Source organism: Coturnix japonica, chromosome 7 (assembly GCF_054131305.1).
Source record: "Coturnix japonica strain WE chromosome 7, WE-NBRP24, whole genome shotgun sequence".
Taxonomy (NCBI): Eukaryota; Metazoa; Chordata; class Aves; order Galliformes; family Phasianidae; genus Coturnix; species Coturnix japonica.
In genome coordinates this window covers 12,315,557-12,332,787 of record NC_140669.1, presented here as the reverse complement: position 1 = coordinate 12,332,787, position 17,231 = coordinate 12,315,557, and the positions used below count along the sequence as shown (strand labels likewise).

Here is a 17,231-nt window from a genome sequence, read left to right as displayed (position 1 = left end):
AAAGCCAAGAGCAAAGCAGTAAAAAACAAAAGGACTCACAAAGAACTTACAAATCAGTGCCTTATAGCCAGGCAGCCCTTCCCCTTCCTCCCAGTCATGTCAGATTGTGATCTCTGTCCTCATGCTTTCCTACCTGCCACACTAATGCGTCTCCTGTGGTGCCCTGGAGGAGGAGGTCAGGCTTTGCAGTGAAGGAAGCCAGGTGTCAGGGTCTACAAAGAAAGTTTTCAGCAGTGGCAGCTGCTCATCGCATCACGCTCCCTTGCAGGCTTGTGTTTGGCTCTGACAGCGTATCTGTTGGTGGCCATGCTTGGTCCTGCCGAGAGTCACATGTGGGGTCAGCTTCCAGTGGGAACATCAAGTTTTGTCTCCTGGAAGGGAGCCTCCAGTGGTTTGCAGCTCTGGGAAAATGTTCTCTTTCTTTATTCCCACATTTTCAGAGATACTTGAAGTTCCTTTTGTATAGAAATGTATCTTCAAGGAAGTCTATTTTCCATAATTTCTAAAGAACTTCTCTCTCTAAAGGAGACTGAAACCCTTGTAAATTCATGTTCTTCCTTAAATTCAATAACAAGAACCAAAGTATACTTTCTTCTTTAGAAAAGTTTTGTCCATTGACAGGAATAAGTTTTAGGATATTTATGAAGAACATTGATCTTCATTTGAAATTGAGTTACCTACAAGTTGAGATAGATCCTTCTGAACCCCAGCAATCCCTCAGCATTTATGAGTCTCTGATTATGAGATTTACCTTGTAATCATGATCAACTTGTTCCAAAAGGCAGCATTTACCTTCAACTGGAAATATTTGAGACAATCTCAAGTGCAAAATAAAAAAGTGGTGTTGTATCACTGAGACTTTGCTTTGCAGTGTGAGTTGGGCAAACACTGTCTTTGAGTATAGTTCTCCTTTCTCTTCATGCCAGTCTTACTGGGAGATGCCATTTGCTGCTGCTGCTTCTTGGACCACTCCTGTCCTTTGGGTACTGGTTTTGTGGCTGGTCAGGATATTGGCTTCTATTACCTGTAAAATAAGGATAGTACACTTATAAAGACAGTACAGTTATTGAATGTGATGAAATCTTTGACTGCAGTGGTAATAAAGACCTTAAAATGTCTATTTTGACAGCTCTGAAGAAGAACAAATGCCACAGACTGAGAAGAACATTTTGAGCAAAACTTGCAGCACAGAGGATGGCCAGCAGGTCGCTCTCCTGATCCCTGCAGCTGTCCCACTCAAGGGAGCACCATTGGCAGTCCAAGCAAATTCCTCAGGAGCTGGATGCTGCAGTGCAATCCCAAGTGACAGTCATTTGGCCCTCAGTCATATCCTCTCCCTCTCGGCTGTTTCTTTGAACAGGGAATTACACCAAAAACACACGATGCAGACATCTCTCTTTGCTTTTTAAATGCACTGTCCTTTAATTTCATGATTTTCTAAAGATTCAAAACACAAATTATATCCCAATGAATTTTTACCTGCATAGGTCAGGTGCTTCTTCTCCTGAGGAGTTTTAACTTTTCTTTCTACTTCTCCCTATCCTCATCATATATATCTATATATTTGGACTTCTGTCAGATTCTCCTGCTATTCCAGAACACCACTACTGCTGAATTGGTGGTAGTATACAAGTTCTTAACAGGGAATCCTGTGGGTTATCTCAACATCCATGCATTTTAATCTAAATAACTGCGCTAGATTAAAAAGAGCTTACACAATTTCTATTGTTATTCTATGGGCCAGCATCTGACACTTGTGATGAGCTGCCTATTCGCTATTCAGACCCCTGATAACGTAACCCTGTATACAGCCAGAAGCTCTTTCACATCTTCAACACCCTTCTCCTTCCCTGCATACAAAGTTTTATGGAACAGCCAGAATAGGGGACTTATTGTGCCATGGCACTTGGACATAGTTAAGGAGTCCAACTGATTCCTTCTCATAGCCTCCAAGCCAAAGATATACTCACTTTTCATTTCTGTTCTACCTTCAAAGCCATTAAGTTGCACTGCTGATCAACAGGCCTTTTCTCTTTAGATCAATGCTCTCACCATGATACAGCATTATGAGTGTTATTGTTACGTCAAGGCATCAACAGAAAATTGTAGTTTTTCCAACTCGTGATGCAGTTCTGCTCAATGTCAGCATTGGAGACCTATGCAGGGAGAGACACAAGCCAGGCAGTAGATGGCACCAATGTACAGCAATTAAAGTGAGCACGAGGCAAAAAAATACTTCACGTTGCCGTCACTGCTTCCAGCCCTTCTGTTTGACCTTAACTGAGCTCAAAAGCATATTTGTAATGATTGCTTCCTCATAGTAAAACCCAGATCCCAATACCTTCAGATGTAACCCCAATCACAGCCCTCTGTGAACAATGCCTTTTTTTGTTGTTTCTTTTTTGTGTTTACCAGTGTAAAAAATTAGCACAAAGGATAGGAATTGTGCTCTCCTCACCACTCTGCTTCATGCCTGAAGCATACTGCTGATGTCCTGTATCCATTTCCTTACCTGCTCAATCTAACGCTTAGTCAGGGTATCCATGTGTACACCCAATTTCAAGCTGACAACAAGGTTTGGATTTAGTGGGAACCTCGTGGTTCAGTGGGTTGTTTTTTCCCCTTCTCTGTACCTTGGACTATAATCTCTTCCTGGAAGCCATCACTATCACAGGGACTTTGGACATCAGCAGAGCTGTCTCCCTTACTTCCTCTTATCCTCCTATATATTATAGTTTCAGTTCCTCACCGTTTATTCCTGGCCTTATATTTTCTACAGTGCTTTTTGTCTCATAATGTGGATGTCTAAGCCTGACATATCTTACAATGTTGCCCAAGATTTCTGTGGTCTATCATGATCCTATTGGTCATTCAGTCCTGATCCCTTAGTGCATCAGAAACTGCCTTGTGCTTTTCAGCCCCGTACTCAAAATTTTACTTTGGATCTGCAATAGGATGAGGTCTTCAAGGCCCTGTATACAACAGTGAGTGTAAGGCAACAGAATCCCATTCCAATAAATTATTTTAAATACTTTCTGGCTACAGCAGTTCCATTCACTGACCTTACTCCCCTTCTTCCACAGTTGCCCAAGGTTCATATGCAGACTACCATGACTGTCTAAGCATATCCCAGCTCTGTAACGCCCATGTCAGACCGACAATTTGTACTGCCGATCAAACAAACTTACACAGGATTTCTCTTGAGACCAGCACAGTTTCTCTATAGGCAGAAAGAACTCCTCCTCTAGAATTACAAGTATTTTTTCTGGTTACCATATACTTCAAAGCATCTCAAAGCATTATTTCTATAGAACAGATCACTTTTGTGAAACATCAAAATAGTGATTAAAAAAACAAGAAAAACTGGCAAAGCTGTCACTGTCCTCCTACAGCTTTTAGCCAGCTCTTCTTTTTGATAAACTCATTATTGGCCCTGTATAATTCTCATTTTCCCAGCAGTTTTTCAGTTTGTTCTGCCCCCTTCTCTCCTACACTTCTTCTACTCCTGAAGGAGTTTGTTTCAAGGAACGTTACATTTTAAGAACAAGCCTTAGTTATCGTTTTACTTCTGTCCACTTGTGTTCATTACGAGGTGAGCTCCGTTTGCTTAACTGAGTCAGAATAACCTTATGCTGAATAACCTTACAGTAATAGAGGGGAATCTCTCTGACTCGGGAAAACAAATTATAAAAGGCCTTGAGTCTCTGTGATCTCTCCAATGGTTCTGAAAATCCAACTCTACAGGGACTGTGGATGGACCAGTAGACACTACAGAGAAGTTTAGGAGACAGAGACTCACTAGAATTAGATTTCTTTTTTTGCCCTTGTCAGAATTGCTTAAATCTCTGCACTCCCTTTTTCTGTTCTTTCCTTGCTAGGGCACAATTATGAGATCATAAGTAAACAGTCATATATTTGCTTTGTGTTAATAAAATCACACATAGATTCCTTCACCCCCACTTCTAAGAACAATAAAGTAAAACATTTGCAAAGAATTAAAATCCACTTTGTTCTGAAACAACCTTGAAACTCGAGGAAGGATTTCACATCAGCATGTAGTTTTACACCGACAGGCGCATTTAGAACATTATGACTCATGTAAAAGTATTTCTGGGTCAGAGAAAACAGGGTTATTTACCTTTTGTTGAAGAACCATAGTCCTTCAAGAGGGAGGAAAAACAGAATTGGAGCAGTCTAGCTGGGTCATCAGGACCAGGTCTCTGCAGTCCCTACCACCATCTATGACCATTTAATAAGGAAAGAAATACATATTCTCCTTCTGCTTTCCCACCTCCTCCCAACAGGCCTGGACGTCTCTCATCACAAAACAGCTCTCACCACCCCTCTGAAACTTTCAACATCAAAGATCAAAAGCCTCAGCAACCTGACCACGCAACAGGTCATTAATTAATATTGCCAGTGGTGGTGGGGAGCTGTGACTCATGGAGATTTGTGGGTGAAACTGTGTGGGTGATCTGAGATAAGTAATGCTGATAACTGTTATTAGGCCAGTTAAAATAGGTGGATACAGTACACTAGCTTTGGGACATGCAGTCCTTGGGCAATGGACTGTGTGCCATGCAGCAGAAGACAGCAAAACCATAGGAAGCAGAGAGAAACCCTGCTACCTTCTGTCAAAATTCTCTCCCCTCAGCCCAGATCTGGTGACAGATTTAAAGGTGATGGCATGAGGAACACTTCCCAGGTAGGCACCCATTTTCTCCATAGCACTACAGTACCTGCCGAATGTGCATTCACATCCTTTGACACTGTGTATCCCTGAGAAATCTCCCCCTCCCTGAGTAATGCAGATCCTGAAACAAAACCTATTCGTTCTTGTCATGCTGAGCAGGATCTGCCACTGCCAGCCTGCAAGTAATGACCAGCAGGACCTATTGCCTTTTGGGCTTTCTCTTCTCTTGGAAGCTCTGTTGCAGATCAACAGAGAATAGAATCTTAATTAGTTCATTTGACAAAGTTACACTTGTTTTTAGACATACAGTGCCACCAAAACACTGATCTATGAATGCCTGGTGTTAGGAGAGTGCATATCTGAACATGTCTAGAAGATACATATCTTATGAATATATGGTGTCCTTTGAGCAAGTCATCTACCCACCTGGGGGTACATTCTCTCCACTATCATCCCAGCAGGCTTGTGGGGACTACAATTCCTTTTTTTCAGAGAGTTAGAAGCTGTTTGAACAGAGGATGCTAAAAGGTCTGAAAGATCCTCTTGGGCAGGGAACAATCAACTAGTTTAGCTTTGTCAGTGGAGGAGGATTAAATAAAGGCAGGCAACTTCTATTCTGGCTCCTGCATATGCTCAGTAGTTAGACCTAGCTAGAAAACTGGCCTACTCTGACAGTGATACACCCAGAGGAGTAAAGAATATCCTCCATAGTCCATCAGTGCTGTGGCAGTTCATAAAGCAAAGCATGGTTATGGTGTCCTACCAAGGTGAACAAAAACCTAAATCAGGATCTGCAGTTGTGGTAACTGTTTCACGAAGGCATCCTAGGTTATAGTGAGACGTAGAGGAACATGTAATGAGGTAATTTCCATAAGACTGAAAGTATAAAGCAGAGGGCTGCGGAGCTTCTTATGGATATAGTAGCAGTACTGAGAAGCCCAGCATTCTTGCTCTGTACCTCTGCCATACTATCACCAAACAATATACATCCATACATCCATGTTGGTAGGAAGACATAGGAGGTGCAGACTTAAATTTTCCCATGTGTCCAACACAAAAGCACCAATAGTAATTGGAACAGAGGTTAGAAATTGAGCTCTTCTATTGAAACAATGGAGCACACAGTCCTCATTATTTCCATGTCACCCAAAAAAGAGTAATCAAGGAAAAGTTCCTTTTAAGGAAGGAACTGGAGTGCAAGGAACACAATTAGGAGATGTGAATTCCTACTATTCAATTAGAGACCTGGATCAAGTGCTTTAAATAGATCAGAGCGTAAAAATGGTTGTAAGATCGAGGTTGCATTTAATAAAGTGCCATGTGCCATTCACAGACAAAATGAAGACATTGAGGGAAGAGTAAACTCCAGTCATTTCTAGTTTACAGAAGCTCAACTAGAGGTTGTTTCTGTTAATAAGCTTCAATTAATTTCAGTTCCTTGAACTTGCCTAGCCTGTCCTTGAACTCATCCACAACATCCTGCAGCAAGGATTTCTGTGAATTAATTACACACTATATGAAGAACCACTTTGTACAGAAGCCATTCTATTTATCTGGTGATTCTCATTGTCCTTTTTGAAAACTATTCCACTTCCATTTTATCAGCAATATTCATCACCTCACAGTTCTCTTCTTCCAGGTATGTCACTGGCATTTTGAGCAGCACAAGTCCCAGAACAGCCCACTGTAGTGGTTCATGGCAAGACTTGCCATTTCCTCTTAAGTTTTATGCCTCCTATACTATTTTAATTCATGCATTAACCTTCCCTCTTCTCCCACTGTTGCTCAGCTCTCAGGAAAAAAAAAACCAAAAAACAAAAAACAAAAAAACATTGCAAAGGCTTTTTAAGATCTCCAAGTACTATATATAAATTGGCTTTCCCTTATCCACATGCTTGCTGACCCTTCAAAAAACCTCAACAGATTTTGATGCTTGAGTAGAAAAAAGTTTATATAGTTTCCTATATATATATATATATATATCCATACAGCTCTCTGCTCATCTGACACTGGACAGTTGCCTTATCGTGATGTACCTAAAAAAAGACCTGCTTTCAGTTTTAATGTCCTTTGTTAATGTTTCTTAAGATGTTGAGTTGAAATACTTGGCAGTTACCATTACAGAGCAACTCTTGGTCTCTAATATTTCAAATTCTCCATGATCTACTCTTTCAGTCATCCTTCCAAGATATTTAAATTCCCAATAAATTTGCAGATGGCACTTTTTTCACTTCCTTTTCTGAGGCAAATAAGATACTTAGACTCATCAGCTGTGGGCAGACAACTTGACATAAAAGGCAGGGTTCAAAGCCTGAAATTTTCTGGATTCTAATTGCAAAATTGCAACAAAAATAAAAGATCTTATCTGAGATAAATTGCTGTTACATAATTAACACTACTTACTTGAAAATATGTTATGTTCTAAAAATGCTAGAGGGTAAAAAAAATACAACAACAATGATGAGATGAAGGGGGAAAAAAAACTGTGTACTCCAATTTTCAGGCACGAGTGGGAAGGAACTGCAGAATGCTGGGACAAAGATGTGTAGGACAAATATATCGCCTGCATGTGTACTGTTACCAAAATACTCACTGAAACACATGGGGGATAAACAACCTTATTTAGAATACAAGATTGCACACACAGTTAAAAAGCTGGGAAAATAACTTGAAAACCTAATGAGCATCAAATGGATACTGTGGAGGAAAATGCCAGAGAAATGGCAGGTGTGAAGGCTACGTAAGATCATCTTCGATGAAGAAGTCAAGAAGGTTATGAGTACTTAAGATTTGTATCACTTGTTCAGATTAAAGATGATAGCTTTTAACAGGAGGACGCTACTGACGAATTACATTGTCAAAATATTGTTGGTATATAGGCATGAAGGGTAAAATATGTTTAAACACACAGTTTGGGATATAGTGAGATATCTGTTCAGCTCAAAGTACAAGATGCAGCTATTGCTTAAAAAGTAGGATCCTTTCTGTAGTCACACATGCATGCTGGGATAAGACTACTCATGGAAACTATGAACATGGCACTTAAGAAAGAGATAATCCAAAGAGAATAAGCATGAAGGTCATGGTTTATAGACCTCTGACCAAGAAAGTTAAGTTGACATTACAGGATTTGAAAGAAGATGGGGAGATAAAACTGCCTGCAAACACATGGAAGGTCATTGTACAGAGTGAAGACAAAATTTCTATTTAGTCACTTTAAAATTGTGGCAAAGATTAGAATGATATAAAAGAATGCTTAGTAACTGTAGGGATAGGAAAGGAAACTATAAGGTCACTTAAAATGACAGAAGAATCCCCACAAATGGAACATGTCTCCAAGAATATTACACAAATACTTACTGGGTGAAACTCAGGTGTAGCTGACCCTGTTCTGTACAAGAGGACCTCTTTAAGTCCCTCTGGCCTCTATCAGTGATGTTTGTATTTCTGCAAAGTCAAGCACAAGGTTAGAGGTTAATGAAAAGATGGTGATAGTCAGTGTAATTTTTTTTCCAAATCAAAGGGGTGTGTTATGAAGACTGATTAAAAAAGGAAAAAAAAAAAAAAACAAACAAAAAAAACCACCAAAAAACAGGTTCACTAAAAGAAAAAGCACCTGATTTCCCCACCTAAAAATCTATTTTTCTTATGAGAAAGACCCAGAAAACAACAAAACCTGTATTAAAATATTTCAAATGAAAACAAATATTCTGATTGAAATAAGAAAAAACCAAACCTCTCTGATTTAAGAGTGTTGCCCTGGAAACCAGGGACACTGTCATTCTGTGGTCCTGTTCTTCCCATTCTCCCCCATGATTCAGGCTTCCAGCATGCCCAGCCCCGATGGAGCTAGGACTCCCATTAGGGGCTGTTCTCCCTTCTCCCAGATTGTGGGCCATGAAACATCACAGTACATGCAGCCCAAAGAGGAAGCACAGCTGGGAGAGAACAGGATCTAGAGGAACTCAGAGCGCAGTTACAGAGAAGCATGAGGCAAAACACATGAATAGAAAAATAGTTTCAGTACAAGTTAATTAAAATATACATATATAATTTGGATTTTTCTTAAGAAACAAACAACTGCCCCTTATCTCCCACAAACAACTTCAGGAGGACCCCAAAGCAATTTCCAACAAATTCCTGACAGCACCCCTCTTAATTTCCTGTTCTGCATTAGAGATTTCTGATTCTGTTATTTTTGCCTACTTTGGTCTCCCTCAGACGAAGGGGTTTCTTTTGCCAACATTCACTGCAGCCGTTGGAAGTGTCAATATTGTGAGCTTCCCCTAAAGCAAGATTCACTCTCAGCCAAGCTGCGCTCAGAGGCTCAGCACTGCACTCAGAATATAAAACGCTGATAAAATAAACATACCTTCATCCCAATTCAACGGGAAGTCTATCGCTCCTTATTAATAATGTCTCTTCCAGATGAATGATCTGGCAGGACAGCAATTTCACTGTCCTGTGTTCACATTTCAGAGGGGGGCTCTAAAAGGAGCAGCTGGTTGACTTTGTGGAATAGGCCAGCAACTCCAGCAGAGCCCAGAGGGGTATTTTAGGCAATATTCTCCAATAACAGCTTCACATAGCGCTCAGGTGAACGGCAGTGCCCCACCTAAATATTTGACCTGAAGCTGCCACTGAGCAGCCTCTCCACACTGACTTCTTTGATGGATCAATTTGGAATGTGTTAATGGCATTACTCAGCACAATAAATAAAATGCGACTCACCTTAACGTTTCTTGGAAGTAGTCATGGAGTTTATGACACCCAGTGGGAACAGCAAGAGAGGGTCATCTGGAAGGAACGGGGAAACATGCCGAGTGCTCACAGGGGAAATTTCAAGAAACAGATGGAGAAAATATCAGAATTCTCAGTAGCCTCAAAGGAACAGATGAAAAACTTTTGGGTCAATAAGCCAGAGAGTGAAAGGCTCAGAAACCCAGGTTTGTGGTTGTATTATCTAGTCCATGTACTCGGAAATAGTAAAGATCCCCCAAGCTTCGTGGGGTGCAAAACTTTGAAAACAACTGAGGTGAAGCATTAGGGAAGATATTCCTTGTGTTATTTATGGGAAAGAAAAATATGGTTTGTTAAGTAGAAAGGAAAACATTCTAACCTCTGAAGAATCTCAGAAGGAATCTGATTCTTCTTTCCTTTCTGAAAGGTATAAAGAGAGAGGATTTTCTAACCTGATCATCAGATCTATTACTGAAGACAGAACTGGTGGAGAAAAGCAGCACAGTAACAACTTTAGATGGAAGTGCCATTTGTAGCTGTTAAGTTACCCAAAGGATCTTTCACATGAATGCTCCAGACTGAATAGCATGTGCATACACATTCCAGTCATGGGTCCAAAACAAACCAGGAAGCTAATATGCACTCTCCAATGGGATTTAATTGACCATTAGTTTCCTAGGTTCTGAAAAATCATGTCATTATATCTAACTTATTTCTACATTGCATTTTGCCCCCATAGGATCCTAGTGCTATAAACATTAAAAATAAATAAATAATGCATCCTCCACCACAAAAATGCTATCACCTTTTGTGAGTGAAAGGCTCTGCCCAGCAACACTCCACAGTCGTGGACATTTCTACTTTGGAATTGAAAAATACCGTATCTTGCTACAATTACACAAAAGAATTTAGGTCAGACAAACATAATTACGAATTATAGAGTTTTGACAAAGATGTGGCAGTAACAAGCTCACTGCTGGGAAAAAGCATAACTAGTTCTTAATAATAAATTTCCTTTACACATCAGCCTCTCCCTAAAGATTCACACCAATAAAACGCAGCAGAAATATAAAATAATCCTTTCAAAAGCCTAGAGGGAGTTTATCTATGGGGGGAGAAGGGGGGGAAGATAGAAAATGAAAGTATTTCAGGGCTAAGTGTAGACATTCCAAAACAACACCTTTCACGGGCAATTTCTTGAGATTTTAGCAGGGCAATAAGTTTCACAAGAAGCAGTCCAGGTCTATATTTGAGATGAACAAGAACACCTCATAGAGTGCAATGTCTCTAAATGCCAAACCAGTGCCTTGGTTCAATACTGGTTTAGAAAGTGTCGGTAATGGACTCAAGTATGTTAACTTGCATAGAGATAATCAAAGACATCCCTGGCGGCAGATCATCTCTACTTGTATACTCATAGATCTCTGAAGTTGATTAGCCATGCTGTGGGTTAAGAACAAATTTCAAGATAGCAAGTCTATGAAAAGTCTGAGCTTTGTGGTTTGTTTGTGAGCTATCAGCCTCCCTTGTCCACAGGGCTCTGTTTGGAGGACAAGTCAGCAACATTCTGCTTGCTTTTTTTTTTTTCCTTTGAGCATGGTTCACCACATTCCATATTCCGATTAGTGGTGAACAAGACTTTAGATAGCTCTCAGTTCCAAAGCATACCCTTCCTATGGCAAAGTCCATGATGGTATGGTTTCTTGTATTCCTCATGAAACAGTTAATCATGTGACACTCTGAGTCTAAAGATTTTGCAACCGTCACAAGGCTGCACCAGACAGGTATCTCGGTCAGGTATTTGGACTTTATTTAAACTCCATAAAAGTAACAAACAAAAAGGTTGACCTTGTACTGTACGTGCATGAATGCAGGATTTAAACAGATGCAGAAAAGATCAAGAATTTCAAATAGGCCCAGGAGAATGCCATTCTGCAAGAGTATATTAGGCTTCAGTGTAAAAGCTCGCCATAGAAAAAGAAATGAAATTAAATAAAAAAATTAGGGTAAAACCCAGGAGTACTAGTAAGAGGTTGAAGACTTGGTTCTAGTCCTTGCTTTCTGTTGCTAATCTGAGGTACTGAAAGCTTCATACAGCAAATAACAACACGGTCCCTATTCCAGCAGCTATTGCTCCATCCTCATTTGAGAGAAACTACAGAAAAGTAAATCGTAGCAATAAAAGGTACGGAAAGTCAACATATGCGTGCATATGTGTCAGCATGGGATGTCATTGTAGGTAATCTGATTATTTTGGTTTTTATCATGCATTTTTCATTCACCATCTGTAACTGTAGTTTCATGTTCATTTCTAGAACAATGTCGACTTGAAAGAGACTAAGAAAAGCATTTTAGGTTGAAAGAAGACAGGTACTTCAGTACCAGGTAGGGCTGTACCACTGTCACACATAGTTAGAAACAGACATAGGTACTGTGATATCCATGCAATCACCAAGGCATTAAGATTTCATTCTAAATATGGAAATATTTTCAAGTGACAGAGACCTTACACATTTATGAGATGTATTTTTTTAAAAAAAGATATTTCTAAAAAAGATACATTGTGTTTCAAGTATGAGTTATGGGACCAGATGCTGGAATCTAGGTGAAGAATTATAGGCTGTGTTTATAGGAGGTCAGCTCGGGTAACCACAATGGCCTGAAAATTTATTAATCTCATTTGAAAGATGGAATGCAATCTTTAAGTTAATATAAATACACCATCTGCAGCAGTGAGTTCTGAGGAAGTCATTAGAATATGGAGCAACTTAGGCAGAGTAATAAACCAAATGTGAGATGAGGCTAATATGAACAGCAAAGTCTGATGCCTGTTATCCCCTGGAGAAGCTGAACTTCAGGCCTGCATGAAGCAGAGATTCCCAGGTCTCACCTGTGTTTCTGAAGAAAGCTTAATCTCATCATTGCTGGGTACAATGCAGTTCACCCAAATGAGAGTGAGAAAGCGATCTGATGACAAGATGTGCTTACTCATTCGCATAAGGAAAAAGTACTGCATCCAAGTTGAATTAACTCATTTTGTAGCTCATCCTGATTAACAAAGAACATATCAGTCATACAGCTGGAAAGCGACATCATCCTAAGAGCTTGTAATTAAAAGTGGACAAAATGAAGACAATTGTAGCCGGTGCTTCCCAAAGGCTAATATCCTCCAGCTGAGGAAAATTACAAGAAGAGCGAGTGGGAGGAAACATTCAGAGAGGAAAAGATGAATGAAAATCAGAAGTTCTTTCAGAACAGAGTCAGTCCATCAGCATCATCGAGGACAGACTGGCTAAGGCCCAACTACTTCATTGGCAAATCAAAAGTAGTTTGAAGACTTAATGAATGGCAAAAAGATAGGAATGCTCTGAAGTACAGAATGAAGAAGAAACTCATACAGGAAGGTATGTAAGGAAGGAATGGTTTATGGAAAGGGTTGTGAGGTGCTGGCACAGGTTGCCCAGAGAGGTGCTCTATGCACCATCCCTGAAGACATTCAAGGTCAGGTGGGACCTGTCTTTTTCATTGCAGAAGGGTTGGACTAGATGACTTTTAAAGGTCCCTTCCAGCTCAAACAGTTATTGGTTCTATGAAACACTGACCCATGGCAATTCTGAGCAGGATTTCTTCAGTAGTGTTAGATAGACATATTGCCAGTGTAAAATTTCAAATAATAATAATACAAAAAAGCCAGAGTCATTCAGTAACTATTTGTTTGGTATTTGGGAAGTAATAACGAGATGTTATTTATGAGACTAAAGTTGAACACGTCCTTTCCAACCCATTAGGAAATAAGCAGGATGTTAAACATCATCTCATAGAGATAAACATTTTTAAATCAGCAGGACTGGATAAATCACACTCAGGGGTCCTTAAATATTTGACAGAGGAGAACTCTGGCTTGCTAATGTTAATTTTTAATAAATTCTAATATCAGAGGGATCCCAAGTGACTGAAAGCAGCGTAGTAGCCTGGAAAGCAAGAGGGAGAGAGATAAAGAAGGAGGGAGGGAGGAAGAGGAAATCAAGTGCAATTATGGAGGAACTATAGAGCAGTTAACCTTGCATCAATTCCAGGTAAAACAGCTGAAAAGCTGAGACAGGACTGAACTGCTGAAACATGAAAGAACAAGATTTTAATTACTGCCAGTCAATGTGGGTTTATGGAAAATAGCTCTCCTCAAATAAAACTGGTTTCATGTTCTGCCTGCACAAAAGCTAACTGCACAGATGTAGCAGACTTTCTCAAGGCTTTAGACTTAGTGCTTGACATACTTACTAGATAAACACCGTATAACATCAAGGAAACTTATGTTAAATGGCTAAGACATGGCTATTTAACATAACTCAAAACCCAGCTGCGTCAATCAGACCATCATCAAATGAGGATGCTATAGTGGCTTTCTGCAGGGCTTTGAAGTGTACTCCATGCTGCTCAGCATTTTCACTGATGTTCTGCAAGGGAATATAAAGTCAGCACTGACAGACAGGTGGCTGACACAAATATTAGCAGCCTGGTAAATAATGATGAAATGAAAATACTCATATGGGGTCTATCTCGGGTCACTTGTTAAAGGGATCCCATTTGAACTGAAGACGACATCAATGCAACCAGTGCAAAGATAATATATAAGGCTGAGAAGAAAACTGAACCTAATGGGACCCTGGAAAGCTGTGATTCTAGAAAAAGATTTAGGGAGCATGGTGGGCACATAAAACACAATGAAATTCCAAATTCTGCAAGAATCAAAGCCAAACAAATGACAAACGAAGAAATTGTTTGCATGCTCCCACACAGCAGAACACCCCACAGAAGCCTGGAGCTCAGTTTTTACCAACCACTATTAGAATCCAAAAGGCAACATAGAACATTAGACTGAACTGACAAACAGACACCTGACCTTGAGAGATTTAGAGACCCATCTACTGAGTTTGTGGGGAAGAAAAAAATGAGTGATGTCTTAATTACACAGCGTAGTTACTTCCAGACGAGAACATACTGGATACTAAAGGGTTCTTACATCTGGCAGAGAAAGGCATAATGAGAACCGGTGACTGGAAGTTGAAATCAGAAATTCAAAACGGTCACAATTTTTCAAGCAGTGACGGCGATTAACCACTGGAACAAACTTCTAAAGGAAATGATTGATTATCCATTTCCTGATGTATTCATATCAAAATTAGATACTTTTCCAGAATATATGTTTTATTCCAAAAGGAAAAAAGGAAATAAAAAAACAAGCTATGTTTAATTCAAACGTAAAGTACTGAGTAACAGCATGAAATATAAAGTCTGTGACTTAGAGGAAAAAAAATGTGATATTGCACGGTCCCCTCTGAGGGCAGACGCTCTGTATGTCCATGAGAGAGAGACCTCCAGTGTGATACAGCAATGCAGCTCATTAGGGAAAAAAGATGATACAACTAAGCTTGAAAACAATCTGCCTAGAAATGAGATAATAACATTTCAGTAACTCTAATTAAATACTGAAGATACTAAAACACTTTTTACTTTACATCCAGGCTAGTTTTCCCTAAAAGATTCTGCTTAAGGCAACAATAGGGCTGGCCATCCTCCTCAAGGCCCCATCTACTTCTATCACTGCTGGTTTACACTTTCTGTATAAGTCAGGGGTGTGATGCGAAAACTCTTGGGGAGGGATATGTCCTCCGCAATGTCATGAATGAATGATAATTTGAACATAACATTATGTAATGACAGAAAACTTTAGCATCACAATTCCTGTATTCAGAAAGTGAGGTAGATCTGCCTATTTTTCTATTTCTCTTGTTTTTAGTTATTATTCTTCTGTATTGTTTTGTTTGTTTGGATCTTCTAAAGTCTGGGAAAGATCAGAAATTGAGGTTCCCGTTATCTAATACCTATCTCAGTACTTACCTGCCCTGGAGCATTTCAAGTGCTTTTTGAGAAATGGTGTTTTTCAGACTATCTGAGGCCAAACTGGATCATGGTGAACTTGAAAGCAGAATAGTCAAAAGCACCACGCAAAGGTGGCAGGGGCTAACATGTCCTTCTCAGCAGAGACACAGCAGAGTCAGGATGATTCACAACCAGGCCTGTACAAATAACTAATTTTTCAGCTTGCTAGGTGAACTTGAAGGAAGAAAAACACTGCCCCGAAGTGAAGTTCATGTGTGTTTCTTGATGGAAAGAATGATGGAAAAAAAAAGAAACCAACAGAAACACCACCAAGATATTTATATCAGGCTAACTAAACTGTTTCTTTGATTTGAAATTGTTTTGTCTTTGTGGTCTGTTGCATATAAACATAAGTTTACACAAACTTTTCTTGAAATGTCAAACCCAGAACTGATTTTTTGAGTGGTGAACAAATGATTCATCCCCTCAAATTTTTGTGGCTCTGTTCAGAGTTTTCAGTGCATTTCAGCATTTCCCCCCATGCTGTTGGGTGCAAATATTCTCAAGATGCATCAGAGAGTCACAGACCATCAAATCATCCTGCCACACCCTGCAAAGGAAAAGCCCAGAGGAGTTCAATGAAAAGAATTAATCACTGGAAATTTCCCTGGGAAAAAAAAATGTTACTCAGGTGGAGAAAAGGCAGCGCAGCCAGACTGCCCTGAAACTGCAGGACACAACTACAAGAAAGCAAAGGCTTTCCTTTCCTTTTCTCCTCTCTTTGATATTGTCTGTTTAGCAGGAATTACTTGGTATTCAGTCTCCTCTTCCTACACCAATCAGGACCATGAAGTTTGCTATCCACCGGTCAGAAAACCTGGTACCCAAACATAGTTGTGTTGCAAACCTCTGTACAGAAATTTATCAGCCAAAACACATGAAGAAAAAAAGAAGTTATTTTGCACAGAGAGGAATCTACATCATCAAGCTTGCCCATATAGTGCTGCAAGGTGTGTCTTTCAAACATGTTGAAGAAAAGTAAGACCTTAGTGAGCACCTACCGCTTCGGCTCAGGCTGAGATAAAGCTGCGTAGGAAGAGTGCACCCACCAGTTCAGGCAAAGTTCAACATCTCCTGAAATGCAAACGGCCTCTGAAAATGCTGGTTGAAACTTACTACAAAATCTGGAAGAAGACAGAATATCACAAAACCGTTCAAAAATGGAAAAGACTCAATCTTGGCACTAAAAGCATCTTATGCTTATGGGAATGGATATTTAACAATGGCAATAGATATTTAACAGTACCTCATCAGCTCTTCTTACCGTGTTTGGAAACACAAAATTGGTGACAGCCAGTTATTTTGGTGGGTTTTATTTGTTTGTTTTTTTTTTTTTGAAGAAATATTTTGGTGTCAAGGGAACTTGCATCACAACCACAACAGATGTTATAGCTGTGCCAATGGCATGAAGTTTCAGCCTTATTCTAAGCCAATACAACAGCCAAAAGGCCAGAGAGTTATTGTGCGGTCCTCTTCTGCTCTATTGAATGATGGTCATTTTAAAAAGTGGAATAGCTTAATGATGAGTCAAGAGAGACAGACAGTCCAGACTTAGGGTGTTACCTGAAGTTTAGTTTGTGCTCAGTGGTGATCAACCTGTGATAAACCTGAAAGGTGGAAGGATTCAAGTCTGGAATCACAGATCCACACACAGTAGTTGCCCTGACTTACCAGGCTTGGACTGTTTCTGTGGACAAACATCACACAGTGTGCACTGCAGCTGCCTGCCCACCCAGCTGTCTGAAATACCCTCCAGGGACCACAGCTCTCCATGTGATGCAGTCCCTATGGGCTGTCCTTTCTTCAAAGACATGATAGTGACATATTACAAACTGCCAAGATTTACTATGAAAATTCA

General features: G+C 39.9%; 1 protein-coding gene and 1 long non-coding RNA gene across 2 annotated transcripts in view; both read right to left on the bottom strand.

Moving 5' to 3' along the window:
- The window catches only part of GLI2 (GLI family zinc finger 2), a 187,188-nt gene extending 186,936 nt beyond the window's left edge, over window positions 1-252 (bottom strand). Inside the window, exon 1 of the mRNA XM_085553241.1 lies at window positions 134-252. The gene's annotated coding sequence lies outside the window, so the exon portion shown is untranslated. The remainder of the gene's footprint in view (window positions 1-133) is intronic.
- Window positions 253-312: 60 nt separating this feature from the next.
- On the bottom strand, window positions 313-13,186 carry LOC146760076 (uncharacterized). The gene is made up of 3 exons (XR_014948296.1): window positions 9,425-13,186; window positions 8,054-8,140; window positions 313-1,024 (listed from the first exon to the last, which is right to left on the bottom strand). It is a non-coding gene; the product is annotated as an uncharacterized LOC146760076 (long non-coding RNA).
- Between the last annotated feature and the right edge of the window lie 4,045 nt (window positions 13,187-17,231).